Consider the following 14,162-nt stretch of genomic DNA (forward strand, 5'->3'; position numbering starts at 1 on the left):
CGCGTAATTGCGATTCCAATTACTTGGTTAACACTTATTAAGTGAAACTGATTTCAGAAACCTGAATCTTCAGGACATTCTGTTATTCTTAACCCGCTGTGGTAATGAGCTATAGGCTCTCTTTGCGCTCATGCGTTTTGCAGTGTCCTTTTGAGGGCGCTGTTCGAACCCATTGTGGTATGGAGCTACATGCTCTCATTTCGCTTATGCGATCTTCCCTCTTCAAGGGACCCCACTCCTATTTCCTCCCATCTTTCCCTTCCCTTTCCTCTCCCATCGGGTAGATGATGAAATAGGCTCAAATATGGCGATGGCACAAATCTCCCAAATGGCGGGGAACGTGCCTCTGGAGCCGGCCTTCTGATACCTGATACCTGACATTGCTGAAAATGTATCAGCATACTTTCTGTATGTAAGCGCAAATAGTGATACTTTTATAAATCAATATTACTCAAGATGACTAAGTTTTATCACTTTGAAATTGCAATCTACAAAATCAACATGGCTACCAAAACGAATGACGGGCTAAGAGTTCAGATTTGATGCTATAAATATGTAGCAACAATGTACACTTACTTACGTTTGTGGATACCTAGGCCTATATATCATGGAGTCCTTAGAAATACAGAAACATCGACACAACTCAATCCAACACTTAGTTTGCTAATATGGATAGTAAGAGGCCTTTGCAATATTAAAGAACTTCTATTGATGATTGGTTACGCTTGTATATCCTAATGCCCATATTCGATAGAGATTTTAGAGAACCAAGAACATCCGCTCATTTTTATACAATACACCGTTTACCCACAGCAATGGTTAGGAGCCTTTGGAGTATTTGAAATCTATCTTCTAATCGCTTATTATGGTCGTAGATCCCAAGACCTATATTCAATGGAGTCCTTGGAGAACCAAAAACATCCATATACATCAATAACATATTCCGTTGACTTAAATGAATGGTTAAGAGACTGTGCCATATTAAAAAAAAACTACCTATAGACCATTGATCACGTTTGTAGATTCAAAGGCCTTTATTCAATGAAGTCTTAGGAGGACCTAGGATATCGGTACAAATTATAACAATACTCATTTTCTGCTACATATAGATTTACGTTACGGTTACGCTTGTAGATCCTAAGACCTATATTCGATATTGATCTTGGAGGACTTAGGACATCCACACAAATTTATACAATACACTGTTTTCGCATAGGAATGGTTGAGGGCCTGTGGAGTATTTGAAAGCTAACCTCTCATATTTTATTACAGTCGTAGATCCCAATGGAGTCAATGGAGTCCTTGGACGACCTAGGACATCTGCACAAATTATTACAATACACTGTTAGGGGCCTGTGGAGTATTTGAAAACTAACCGCTAATCTCTTATTTCGGTCGTAGACTCCAAGGCCTATATTCAATGGAGTCCTTGGAGGACCTAGGACTTCCGCACAAATTGCAAAAATACTCATTTTACTACTATAAATAGATAAGGGCCTGTGCCATATTAATAAAAAACATCAAAGGAGCGCTAAATATGCTAGTACATTGCAGGTATATATTCCAGGAAGTTGTCACCACTCCGCAGAGGGCGCATGAGACTAGGAGACAAATTTGTAATAATCCAGAATGGCTTCTGCGAGAACTGGTCCCCCGACCCACGTACTCGACCCACAGAAAGCACCAGGTTCGATAAAGCGGAACCAACGCTAACTGATCCGAGCCACCCCAAACCAAGATAGAAGTTCTGGTTTCACAAAATGGAATGATCAAATGAGTTTTTTTACTTACGTTTATTGTTGACTTAGCCTAAATTTGCTTATCCTAGGGTTCTGTTGGAGTGTGATGTAGATGTGTGGGCGTGTATCCCTCGGCGTCTGCATGCTCTGGTCTGTCCGGACAGTTTGGGGAATAAAGACCACCGGCACCATGCCGGTAACCCTGCTGCTTCGCACGCCATTGGCATGCTCACACCACGACACATCACCAACCATGGCAAAATGCACCACCATGGGTTTGCTGGTTAAAAAAGAGAAGGCCTACAGTAGGCATCAAAGCACACATAAGTTGAATAATTCAATCATTTTCGGTTATGATAGATATCCGTTTTGTTTTTGCACAGTCTTACCGATCTCAGAGGTTTATCTCTAGCCCCGCTGACTCATCAGGGACTCTAACTCTGCCATTGCGAGACTACGTTCTACAGAAATAATTGAAAAATAGTCATCTGCTGTGCACCACACAATCCCGTGCCACTTACATCGGTCAGACACTACGCACAACTTAAAAAATTCACTGCTTCACTGGATAGCACTATACCACACGGTCTGATTGACTATGATCCGACAACTGATGGCTTCTCATAAGTGTGGATAGATTATATTTGCTTTCGGTGCGTGTGTGATGGAGTGGTGCTCATCTCAGATCGGCCTTCGTGATCTCGAGAGATGCGTCTCAATCTCTTATCAGATAATGAGCTCCCCTGTGTTAGGGTTCCTAATACCGGCACTTTGGCTTTATGGCAAAGATAGTTCTTTGACTGGATATTGGTGTTAGAATGGTTGGGTGATGTCGGGTGGAATATAAGACTATTGATTAGTTTTAAACTTTAGCAGCTTGCGTCCAGCGGAGCATCCATGAGGCATGCAGCGCGACCAATCGACTCTTGACAACGATTGATCCGTTGAATTTGTTCTGTTGTTAGTGTTGTTGTGTGGTGATTTGACATGATATACATGGCCCGAAACTCCTGTTTTAATTGGCGGGCTATGAGCACCATCAGAGGCTCAATCCACGAGAGCAATGGATACTCACCGCAATAATCAAGCCAGAGGGCAGGTTACAAAGTTTTTGGATGAACTAGGACACTTGTTGTACTCACTAAGTTACCAAAACTAGGATCTGACAATACATACGCTTCTTGTATAAAAAATAACAATCTTCTAGGGTCCAGTATTGTGAGACATTCTTATACATAGAAATGATAAATTGATCTCCGTTAACTCATGTAGAATCATATTCCCAAACTCCAAAGAGCTTTTGGAAGACCTTAACTTGCACACATTCTAGCCTGATTAAGAACCCAATGTATTAATAACATGTAAATGATACTAAAAGTGCATATTTTTTTTCTAAATAATATAAATTAATTTCATACAAGTAGACTAAAAACTGCAAAACCTCGTTTTACGAACTGAGCTCCCTCGTTTTACGCACTGATTCAATTATAAATCATGATGCTAAGTAAAGTCAAAGAAATCTCCGTAACGAAAAGATCCCAAACCGATCGAAAATTTAATCCAGACACCTTCATCGTGGCTTTGCTTTGTAGTCGCAAACTTTATTATCAAGAAGGTACGTGTTCCCGTATTTATTATATCTTAAAAGCATTTCTCTCTTAAACAACAAATTAACGTTCTTCCAAGCAGAATTTCAACATTGATGGCAGATATCTTAAATTTAAACAGTCAACTGCTATTTTGGATAACCGCAATTCAAACGGTAATTAATAATCAAGTGCCACAATGACTCCCATTACCCGGTGAAAAGGATTTCGGTACTGTGGTGTGTGGTTGTGTGGCTTTTAATTTGCAGTTAACGATCCGGAAGTGGTGTAATTAATTTCGAATGGCAATTAATGCTAATGCGTCCCAACAAAGGTAAACGCACTCAAGCATGTCTCGCCATTATCCGAATGCCACTTTGGATGGTTTGTGGTACCCTCAGCCTTCCAGTTGGCAAGGGTCTTTATATTGCTTTGATGGTTTATGCTTTACGGTTTTGAACAAAATGTTGTTTGTATAGATGCAGTTTTCTTGAAATTTGAGATGAAGAAATGGTCGGTGTTCAGACAGACCAGACTAGATGATATTTTAGAGCTCTAAAGATACGTGAAGAACTCCAATGATACTATTTTTTCCGATGCTATTATGATCTAGATGTATCACCAAATAGATAAGTTCCATTATTACAGGAAATAATGCAAATATTTGGATGTTTCGAAAGTCTGCGGTACGGTTTCCCTCAATAATTAAAACAACTTGTCTGAACACCAACCAAATAAAGTGTAAATTAATAAATAGAGTATAAATAGAGCAATGTTTTCTAATTTTGCAGCGGTATGTTTAGGTGATTTTTCCTTCATTAGAAAAAAAAACACATAATTCATGGAAGATTGGCTAGCTCTTTTTTGGTCCCCGTACAATTTGTATGGAATGAAATACTGCTGAAACTGAAATATTACTCAAACTCGCTTTTCTCAAAAGTGCATTTTTGTCACATACGCCCGTTTGCTTCTAACACCCTCAAATATGATTCTTTAAATCATGACTTGTCGTCATGATGTAACCATATTTTTTTAATTCTATTAAATATTTGGGCCTTCCTTAGCCGAGCGGTTAGAGTCCGCGGCTACAAAGCAAAGCCATGCAGAATGTGGCTGGGTTCGAATCTCGGTCGGTCCAGGATCTTTTCGTAATGGAAATTTTCTTGACTTTGAGTATAATCGTACCTGCCACACGATATACGAATGCGAAAATGGCAACTTTGGCAAAGAAAGCTCTCAGTCAATAACTGTGGAAATGCTCATAAGAACACTAAGCTGAGAAGCAGGCTCTGTCCCAGTGAAGATGTTAATGCCAAGAAGAAGAAGAAATAATTGTAAATGATGATTTCAGAATCAAATTGTTCTTCGTGCAGTTTGGGTTCTAAGTGAACCGGAAAAACTTCTATTGGTTTAGATATGTGCATTGTAATGTGCGTAATTTCATATGACTGATTACCCGTCCTAATGATTACGGTTGCAAATGTTATACGGTTCTATTCCTCTTAAATGTATCCTAGCTGAGTTGCTACGACCGTTAACTGATTCGGCGAAATGTGAATGAAATATCAGTCAAAATTACGAAGCGTGTTCCTCTTCCAGACAGTTGAGCATAGATGGATCACTTTGTGGTAGATGCTCGTAAAATTCTAGGGAATTACTCTAACGTGTAGTTCAAAGGTTCTCTGCTGACTGGCAGACAGGTGAGCATATACGCTTGAACTATTTTAAAATATGGGGAACGGTTATAATCTGAATGAGACGGATATTTTTGAAGCAACGTCAGAAATGCGCTTGCGAGAGGAAGTTTCATCTTGTGTCAGTATAAATACTTGTTTTCTCATCGCTTACTCGCCATATGATTGATGATACTTCCCATTCCTATTTTGACGAGGTGCAACCATATCATGGACTAACAAAATCACGGGAACCTGTCCCTTATCCAGGGTGTTTGGTTCCATGTTTTTAATAATTTGTGTACTAAAGTGTCTTTGAGAGCAAAAGTGTATCTCTTGTAGATTCGTCACAATATCATGTTGAAAGTTGTGCTTCAAACAGCAAAAAAAAAAAAAAAAATATCGGCTTTTTACTCTATTCCTTCGTCCGTTCGTGTGTTGATGTCTCCGCGTGTGAATGAAGTGCTCGGAAACGACAGATGTCGGTCGTGCCGAATCGAAGAGAAAATGAAATCGCTTCACAACATGCGCCATTTTTACTTCTCTTCGCGGCGTTTGGTTTTCAAACAGTCGCATAAATAGATTTAGAGCGGTCGCCGCACGACCATCGCAGTAGCGAAAGTGCGAAAGTAGCCTATGACGTTGAACTTTTGATGCATTTTTAAGGGTTTTAGGTCCTCTATTAATTACATAGAAGTGGACAAGGGAGAGTAGAATTTATAACGAGCCATTCACGCCGTTGTAAAAGTACAACACTACCAAGTAAACCTCGCCCGTGATACACAGCACGAGCGAGGTGAATTCTTAGGTTCAATAAAGTAATTTAGGTATCGCACTAATGCTCAGCGTGAACTGTTGGAGCAGCAGGATGAAATATCTCACAAAATTAGTGACCGTCTATCCTACTACAGCTTGGTTTTTTGTATAAGGTTGCTTACAAATTATGTTCAATAGATCAATAATCTCTCAGTTAACTATTTTTAAAAAATCAAATAATAGACCTACATGTATTATTCTATTTTCACAACGTTAAACGCCTAGAGGTATGCAATACCCTACAAATGTCACGTAATTCACTCAATTTTGTTCGATTTATACTCCACTATAAAAGTTACCCCAAAACAGAAACCCGACTTTCATTTATATAAAATATTATACATCCATTCAAAATAAATCTTTTGGCAATCTATCAATTACAATCGATAGCTAGGATGTCAGTACTTGTTTTAAAAATATAAACTATAATTCTTTGAAACAGCATGCATAAATATTCAAGTGTTCTTTGAAAAAACTATCAAAGTTACCCCGTTTTACGGTATGTAAAATCGAATGAATCAATTTTCTTAATTCAATTTTTCAATTCGATGCATTATGATTCAGTAACATCAAATGTTTCGAATAAAGTTGCCCAATCGCAACTCTTCGATCCCTGTACATGTTGGTATTTACTCTTATGTTTGGTATTTAGTAGTGAGAGAGCTTTCAAGACCAGCAACTCATTATGACCGGTTTTCATACAGACTGTCGACCAAAAATATTTGTTTCATCTCATGTCGTATTCATGAGTTTTGTGCGATATTTGCCAAAAAACCATTCGCCTTAAAACTGTACGCTAGAATGACATCCGCCAGAAAGTACCCTATGCCAGAAAACCATTCGCTAGAATGTACCATTCCCCTGAATGGAGCATCCTCTAAATTTCTTTTATTTGTTTTTTTTTAGATAAATCAAGTTAGTAATTGTAGGAGAAATAATCGAGCAAATTTTTACGATTATTTTTGTTAGTATACTCAAAAAAGTACATAGTCTCTCGGAAACCATCTCCAGTTTACTTAGTGAGCCAGCTTCGAATATTCGTTTTGAGTATTGTGGTTCTAGTATTCCAATTATTGGACTAGGTACACATGACTTCCTTACGGTTTAAAAAATATCGATCAACATCAACATTTGAAGCTTTTTAAATATGAATATAAAAGTTAGAGCTTAATCCTGATGGACCGTGGAACTATAAAGAAGAAACCATACAATAGAACAATAAATGCATTCATTAAGAGCTACTCTACTATTTATGAAATATACTGCTTACTGATGACGGATGATAAAGTAAGGTTTTTTTTAAATATATGTTGTCCCTGTAAAATGGTATTATGGTTTGGAACACTTCACAAGAGATTCGCCCTTCTTTTCAGCATAAACTGTTCTTCAAAATTTTGATTGCTTCTTATGGACTAATTCAGTGAATATTTACGAAATTTCAATAAACGTTGCAACTATTGTTATACAAATGTTATATTATGTTATTTTATAATTAGTAAATTCCATACGATTTTATTTCTATATTTTACAGGTTTATTTCAAGGTTATTTTTTAATATTATTAAGTTTTACAGGGATGGTTTGGAATATTTCACAAGTGATTCTCTCTTCTTTTCATCACAAATTGTTTTTAAAAGTTTTGTTGCTTCTTAAGGGCTAGTGAACTGGATATTTACAAAATTTTGATATACGTTGCAACTTTTTGTGCCATCTGTTCGATGAAGTGATAAATGCCTCTACTAGCGTACCAAATTTATATTTACTATAACAACTATCAGGAACTCTCAGATAAATAAGACAGTTGTAAAATTTATAAGAATATCCTATATACAGTCAGTGACATAAGTTAGTAATCAAATGCTGTTTTTCCATACAAAATGCCCAAGTTTGGGGTGCTGTATCTCAGCTTCAGGTAGTCCAAATTGGCTGAAATTTGGATGACGAACTACAAATAACTTGAAATTTTGCCTGTAAGGGAATTATTACATTGCTGTTATTTTCCATAGAGTTTCAGAGGGTTGTTCAAAGACAAAAGTAAGTAACCGAGAGACTTTTTAATTTAATTCTAAAACGGTAAGTTGTGGGTTGTTGGTATGTTCCACAAAGTTGTTCAATTTCAGAAGTCACACAAATTTGCAGAACACACCAACATTCCACGACTTACCGTTTTCCAATTAAATTAAAAAGTCTCTCGGTTACTTACTTTTGTCTTTGAACAACCCTCTGAAACTCTATGGAAAATGACAGCAATATAATAATTCCCCTGCTGGCAAAATTTCAAGTTATTTGTAGTTCGTCATCCAAATTTCAGCCAAATCGGACTACCTGAAGCTGAGATACAGCACCCCAAACTTGGGCATTTTGTATGGGAAAACAGCATTTGGTTACTAACTAATGTCACTGACTGTATGAAGAATAAAGAATTCTTAATTGACTTAAACCATATCAAGTAGCGATAGGCGATAACTTTTTTTTTAGTTTTTTTTTCAGGTGCTGAAATTTAAGTGACCGTTATCGCTAAAAACCTTTTGGTTTATTTTTACCCGAATGTTGATCCCTCGAATATCATTTCCCGGTATCAATATTCGCAACCCCAATAAACTGCTCATTGAAAAGCAAAAATTATCTAGTAGTTGAACGAGAAATTCTGTACAATACAATATTCTGATGAATAACAGCTCGCGGTGAAAGGAAATGCAATTTTCTCGAAGTTAAAACTAGGTAAAACAGCTTAGAATATTGATTCAAAACCTCATAGTCAAAACTCTCGCAAGAGATGTTAAATAACAGTGTTATATTGTATCCGCTTTGTGCATTAGCAGAAAGCTTGAAATGTGAAGAACGAGATTTTTACCTTACTATTAGTTCAATTTAGTGCTCTCGAAGATGTGAAAAGTGGCACAAGTCACAATTGTGACGGCCATCTTTGGATTCCGAGTTATTTCACCATGCATCAATTGGTCAAAATCGACAAGAAAAATAATTCTGGCGAATGGTATATTCTGGCGAATGGTACATTCTGGCAAATGGTTTTCTGGCAGATGTCATTCTGGCGAAAAGTTTTCTGGCGAATGGTTTTCTGGCAAATATCGCACAATCGTTTTGTGATACAAATTTGATGTTTTATTTTCAAAAACAAGTTTTCAAGACTAACTTTTGAATAGGACCTATAGCGAAATAATAAGTTTTGTTATTGATGATGTATATAAGCCATTTATGCGATTAACATTGTGCAAAGCATTATAAATATTATAACTAACAAAGAAATGGTGATATGAATGATTCAGCTATATTCAGTCATCCTCTGAATTATTTTTTAGCTGTTTTAATAGAAAATGCTTTAAAATATTGGTAAAATTCAAATGCCCTAAATCAAAAAAGTGCAAATTTGTGCAGCTAAACTCTTCACGATCCTTTAGTTTACATCTCATAGTATCCTTGGAAATAAATTTTAGCGTGGGACAACTTGGGACAAAAAAGTATGGGATGTGTAAAGTTTCGATAAAAAATCAAATATTTTTTTTTTCAGTACACTCCCGCATTTTTCCAACCTAAGGTACGAATTTTTATTTCATTTTATTTTTCTTAAATAGCTTTTTGAATAAGCTTTCGGACAGTGCATAAAGATCTGTATAAAATATTATGATTATGCAATATATTGTATTCAATGTGTACCTTGTGTTTCCACCGATTTTTTTATTTTTCTTAAAAACTCTATCTTTGACATACTGTATCAATTAAACTATACAAGATCCTGCCCTTATATTCCAGGAATATCTTAATAGAAGTGTATACTATGGAATGATGTACAAGAAAAACTTATCAGAACAAGTCATTTTTTCGATTATTGGCCACCTGATCGCCCATTGTGCAACTAAACAGTTTTGCATGAAATTGGTTATAGGGAGCCAGATCCTATTCTTGGAACTTTTGATTCACTTCAGCAGTGGCTCGTTACCTTTCACGAACGATAAATGTCATGTGTGTTGTGTGAATGCAGGCGGACAAATGGAATGAAATTTTGGCTCATGTGTCAATGATCTGTAAATTCCCCAAATCCTGTAGTTTTTAGATTATATCTTTTTCTGGGTATTTTTTGTATGTTCGACAAAGTTGCTTGAATCAATAAAATACGTCTTTCGTATTTTAACTATTTCAAATTTCTCTAACACTCACAGGGGAAAAATGGGGCAACATTTTTAGCTTGAATTTGAAAGATTTACTGAACAGATATTGAATTCATGGTTACTAATACAGGGCACAATTTTCTGTAAAATATTAGAAAATTAAAATTTTGCAGCCACCGCGTATTTTTTGTTTACGCCCTTTTTTATGACTAAGTGAAAATTTTCAGGCCTAATGGGCAATTCTATATTCAGTTCAGACTAGAGCTGATATTGCCAAAGATAGGCTATCTTTATATCGATCATCATTTTTCATATTTTCAGTGAAAATTAGACGGATGGCTTCTGAGAGAGAGCCGAAATTATGTAATATCAGATCTAATCTTAAGAAAGGCCTCTACATCCTGAACAACTTCTCTGAAGACACCATACCTCTAAAACCAACTTTTCGGGTGCAAAACAATTTCAATCACGAATATAGGTTCTTGGAAGCACTGTGCAGCGCCTCCCAGTGGCCGTTTGTTGATATAAGGAGCTATGTAGCGATAACCCTTGATTCAAGGAGCAACTTTTCTGATACTTTCATTCGATATAACTAATTTATAGGCTCCATTAAGTAACATTTAATGAACTAGTTCCATCATGCTGTAAAATTCCCAAAATAAGCAATCTGTAATATAGTGACCTTCTCCTGTTGCAAATCTGCACTGAAAAAAGTATAGTTTCATGTGAGACTGTTTCTGAGATATAAACGTTCAAAGTTTCTAAGTTTCGCTATTATCAAACCATTTTTTTTTACAATAACCCCCCACTCACTCTATTGAATTTCCTTTTTTAACCTCAGAAACAATCGAGCTTGTCGTGTTTTAAAATTGGGCCCACTATGGCCAAAACCGGTTCTTCTACCCTACATAATAATAAGCATTTACTATTAATGGCACAACCCCGCTCTTAAAACCAATACTATCTGTGATTTCAATATAGCGATGAACCCATTCTCTTCGATTGATTCAACTTCATCCCACTTTAATCTTACCTCGAAAAAGAATGCCGTACAATGAAGCTGTCGCCACCAAATCTTCCAATTTGCCCGAACTGTTTCCGTTTGAAGATCCGCTTTTAGGTTCTTTTGTGCAAGAAGCGCACGTCCAATCAAATCACTTCATTTCCCAACACTCACACAGTCACACGCGAGTGCGCGAGCCGATAACGAACTTCTATTCGGCTTTCCACTGAGATTGTAATCGAACTTTGGGAACACTGCTCGGTTTAGTTCACTTTCGTCTCTGCCTGATTAGACCGCTATTCACTGGGATTTGTCGCCGATGTTTGCCATCAGCGAACTTTCTTTTTTTCCAATCAGCAATTACAAATTCCGTTCTGTGTTCTGCCTGTTATTACTTTTTCCTTCTGTTTTGCTGCCGAAAACACCCTTTATCCCTGTCACTGACTTTGCGAGATTCTTTTGGCGTAGATTTCTTCCTTTCGATCCAATATCGTTCGTACAGTGTCACTCAAGCATTGGAAATTGAATTCGTTAGGAAATTTTCACATCACCAATCAGAGTCGTGTGAGACTTTTTGAGCTTTTGGTAGACGTCAGCGAAGTGGGAAGCGAATGTGGATTTCTCGAAGAATTTGACGTATTTGCCCACGCTTAATGCACGTCTTAAATCGGTCCCACGTGCTGAAGATTTCGCCGACCGGAGCGGAAAAAGTCAAAGACGAAAAAGGCGATTCCACACAGATTGTTTTTTGTGCACTTTTTTTTTTCTTCCCAATGGAAAGGTTCTTGGCAGGACCGTTTATTTTGAATCGATGTGGGTTCCGGATTGGTTTACCCCGAATTGAATTATAATAACAATACACGACAACGTGGGTTTATCGTAGGTTCACCCCGACCAAACTGGGTGGCTGTTGGGGAGAGAGAGAGAAAAAGAAAAAAAATTAATGAGCAGATTGAACTTTATTTGATACCTACATATTTCAATGGAAACCTGGGATTATAGCTGGAGTATTGGAAGGCATTCTATTTTATGAATAAAATCTGTATTGAAAGAAGTTTCTTACATGAAAGGATACTTTTTGAATGAATCTACATCATTTATGATGTATACTTTTAACCAAATTGGTAGCTCAAATAGACATAGCGGCAAACGTGTAGATATTTAGTAAGACCTGCTGAAGGTGATAGGTTTAATTTCTGGTCTGGTTGAGAATTAATTTAATTGTAAGCTCTCACGACTGCTTATGTTCTCTGGCTGTTTTCCCTTAGTTGTTTCACTTTTGGTGCACTTGCCCTGATTTTCAGCAGATCATAATCTGCAATTATGCAAGCCGTTTTGGTTTATTTTTGCTTGTTGTACTACTTTTCCCCAAATGTCGGTCCTAGAATGTCAATTTCCCGAATATCTCAATTCTCCGAATAATCCATTTCTCCAAGGGTTTTAGCACTCATAATTATACTGACTTTTTGCATTTCAATTTGGTAAAATATCCGCTTATCTAATATGCTTCCTTCTTTATCTGATCGGCGATTTTTTCATATTGCATTTTTGGCATTATTCATTTAGTCGAGAATTACAACACAAAGTATTTTTCTGCTTATCGTTCTTTAAAGTTCACCACGCTACCACTGAAGACTTTTCGTTAATCTTTTACTTTTCTGGAAACTGGGACATTCGGAGAACTGGTATTCGGGAAAATGACATTCACACAGCAAACAATGAGATTATATTGACCGACATAATTTTTGGACGTAAATAAGTCCGATCACATTCATTTTACAAAAATATTATGCTCAAAAAATCCGGTTCTATCGATTTCTATTAGCAATTTGCTAGACCTCGATTTTGAGCAGTCGCTGGTTGTTTTCATGCGTTTAGAAGATGTTATAGCACACCATATTTGTGACTGGACTGATGTGCAGATACAATGATGTTTAGATAAAAAGGTGTAAACTGCTCTAGCACAGTAATAAATGCATTATTTCTATAATTTTTATGTCAAGATATTGTCAAAACAAGAATATATACGTATTACCGAGTATCATTGATTGATAGCTCTAACATTTTGACAGCATATTTCCAGAAAGCTGTGACCGTTTGTTATTTTTACCAATTCATTTATTTAAGGCTCTATCGCGTTTAACGCTTTACGGAGCCGAGATTCATTTTTGTACTTTTTTACAATTGTTTAACTTCTTAAGTACCAAGTTTAGTCCGGGTTGGAGCCAGGGTACTCGTGGCAACTCGAGGTTAGTGGTCACAAATATTTTTAGGAAGGGCTAGGTTGGGATTGGGTTACAGGGTTCTTTGCAGCTCATCCGGGTGGTATTTCATGGTTGCTCGTTTGTCGTATCATGGCGTATACCAACTTCATGTGGGTTTTCGATTGCCGGATGGCCAGGAACATCAATCCAACACAAATGGGACATAACACAGAGAGAAAAAAAAAAACTGGGGAAGAGAACACAAGAGAATTAAACTTTTATACAACACAAGCGAAGATAATCGTAAATCGACAACATGTAGACGAGATCGCGGGAGCCCAACACATCTCTAACTGAAACATAGGGTTGTCTACCTCGGGCCACAAGGGTATCCATAAGTTGTGCTCTGGAGACGTCCATATCCGGGCACTGCCAAACTACGTGATCGATGTCATCATAACCGGAACCACAACTATTACAAATATTGCTCAGCGCGAGGTTGATCCTGTGCAAATGTGCGTCTAGCGAGTAATGGTTGGACATAAGTCTTGACATCACGCGAATGAAATCTCGACTTACATCCCAACCTTTCCACCACGCTCGCAAGGAAACTCTAGGGATTATGGAATGTAACCACCGTCCCAGTTGGTCATTTAGCCAGTCGCTTTGCCAACCGTGAAGAGAACTTTGACGTACTAAATGAAACAATTCATCGTGTGAAATTCCTCTATCATATATCTCACCTTCCTCAGCGCCCACCTTTGCGAGAGAGTCCGCCTTCTCATTGCCATAAATTAAGCAATGTGAGGGGACCCATACAAAGGTAATCTTATATGATCTTTCGACCAGTGCACACATCTGCTCTCTTATTTTTGTAAGAAAGTAAGATGCATGCTTCACAGGTTTCATCGATCGGAGTGCCTCAATAGAACTGAGACTATCCGAGAAGATGAAGAAGTGGTCTGCGGGCATGTTAGAGATCATCCCCAAAGCGAAGTTGATTGCTGCCAGCTCA

The 14,162-nt window shown here is 37.3% G+C and overlaps 1 protein-coding gene across 1 annotated transcript in view; it reads right to left on the bottom strand.

Moving 5' to 3' along the window:
• Positions 1-14,162, bottom strand: part of LOC5568978 — a 263,367-nt gene that overhangs the window by 231,420 nt on the left and 17,785 nt on the right. Inside the window, exon 2 of the mRNA XM_001658216.2 lies at positions 10,974-11,850. The gene's annotated coding sequence lies outside the window, so the exon portion shown is untranslated. The remainder of the gene's footprint in view (positions 1-10,973; positions 11,851-14,162) is intronic.

This window comes from Aedes aegypti, chromosome 2 (assembly GCF_002204515.2).
Source record: "Aedes aegypti strain LVP_AGWG chromosome 2, AaegL5.0 Primary Assembly, whole genome shotgun sequence".
Lineage (NCBI taxonomy): Eukaryota > Metazoa > Arthropoda > Insecta > Diptera > Culicidae > Aedes > Aedes aegypti.